Consider the following 2,235-nt stretch of genomic DNA (forward strand, 5'->3'; position numbering starts at 1 on the left):
TTTTGTTGTATTTTCTAACCACAGTGGAGATCTTTGTGATCAGAACACCACCACAGCAAGTGGTGTACTGTGGAGGACTTTGGTACCAAGTGGTTATAAAGTCAGAGCTTTCTTTTCTAAACACTTCATGTTTCTTCACTTTTCATTGAATTTCAATGTATAAAATACTCCTTTTTTTTTTTATTTAGGTTATTTTTACTAGTTGATTGTATTTTAACTGAATTGGTTTATTAACTCTTATTTAATTTATAAGGAATTTCAAATGTCAGCTAGCTCTTTGGCAATTGGTTATTACACTGTTATGTAATAATTCAAAATATTTTTGGCAATTGTTTGGATTATTCTTTTTTTTTTTTAATCTTAAACTTAATATGTTCAGTTGTACATTCAGTTACTAAGGATTTGAATAATAATTGAATATAATTATTTTACCCAGAGTTTATATTTCATTTTCAGATGGCTTAGACATAAAACAAATTACCTTAGTTGCTATAAGTAAAAATAAAATACACAGTCTTTATTTTTTGTTAAAAGTAAGTTAATATTTACAATTACAAAACCTGAAGCTGGAAATATGGGAGAATGTATACGTGGAGACGCAGATAGCAAAGTGCAAAATCGGGGATACTTTTCTGAAAAGGGGAACTCAGAGCTGAATGCCTCCTTTAGCATGTGTGCAACCCGTATTCATGCCAAATAACATACCTTTTCAAAAATTACCCTTATATTCTGCTATGGGTAACCCAAAATGATATTGTATTCCATAGAGATCTGTGTCCACAATCTGTTACTGTCTTTTTAAGATCCGGCAGCCAGAGAATGGAACTGGGTGGTACTGGAAATGGAAATGGGGAAGGTGGTACTGCGGGCATTTCCAAAGCTGGCTCTCGCAGGCAGCTCAGCCTCTTTTGCCACCTAGTTTTTGCCTTGCTAGGCTCTTCGTTTTTGCTGAGACGGGGCTCTCATTCTGGCTGCTTGACTTTCCTCTTGGCTTCTTGCTGTGGAGCCAAGGCATTGTGGACACTGAGGCATTGAGGCTTTTCCGTTTTGGGTTCTCTTTTAGGTTTATTTCTTTCTCATCTCAGAGAGGCTGCAGTTAGCGGTCTTGGGCTGCCTAAGGGCAAATTCCACCACGAGTCGTCTCAGCCCAGCTGCCGTGCCTTGCCTGCCCTGCAATCTCCTGCCAAGAGAAAGGCGAAATCCCTCTGTGGGTTCTAGCCCCATGGTCCTGATGCCTAAAACTAGGCAAGAAAATAGAATTCCACAGTCGGACTAAAGAGCAGGTATTTATTGATTTTAGTGCTGGGGAGTGAGTGGGATCGCTCTGCTGTAAAACTCATTCAYCCTAAATGGTTACATTTTAAAGATCATTCCGTGCAATGCCATGATTACAACATGTCATTAGCATACTCATATTTACATAGAGCTGTGTCACGGTTATACAACAGTTTSTTGCTTTTGCGTATGCATCAGTTCCTTCTTGTGTTGATCATCAGTCCTCTGGTGGTCTTTGATGTAGACTTTTGTATCTTCCYCCCATTTGAACTTTTTACCTTGGTCTTCAATGCATGCTCTGTGCTCATGTTTTTCAGTCTGTTTTTAATCAAGTTTGCAGTTTGCAAGTTCTGTTGAAACCTGCTATCTCGCTTTTTTTTTTCTTTTGCTTGCACTTTATCTTACTTGCTCTGTTTTCACACGTTATCTAGTTACATTATTAGTTGTGATTAATATTTTGTTACAGGCTCATCACCTAGCTTTCAATACAGAGAATACCAGTCGGAGCTCGAGCCTTTAGGGACCTCCTTTGATCCCCTGCTCAGAGCAGTGAGCAGGGGGAGGACTGACATTATTTTTCCCTTTGTCCGTGGAACCACATGCTTGACTGTGGAGGGCCACCTTGGCGGGTCGGTACCCTGTGAGATGTAACTATTGTATATGGCAGATATTTACTGTTATTCTTTGCCAGTTGCTGTTCTGATTGTTAGAAAACTGTTACCTCTTCACTTGTATATACTTGTATTCATTCCTTATTGGTGGRAAGGAATTGGTTTAGCTTGTAAGGGGAAGCAACACGTTCCAGAGTGTTCCAGTTTCTTCTTAAAATCTCTRAAACCAATACATATTCATAAAATCTAACTGGACTAGTTATAGCCATCTCTTTAATTCTTCATACCATTCCAGTGAGGTTTGTTGTTATGGTTCTTTAACCTTACGCTCATGTAGATTACAAGAGGA

The sequence above is a fragment of the Malurus melanocephalus genome, unplaced genomic scaffold (assembly GCF_030028575.1).
Source record: "Malurus melanocephalus ecotype Western Australia unplaced genomic scaffold, MMel_1.1 scaffold_31, whole genome shotgun sequence".
Classification (NCBI taxonomy): domain Eukaryota; kingdom Metazoa; phylum Chordata; class Aves; order Passeriformes; family Maluridae; genus Malurus; species Malurus melanocephalus.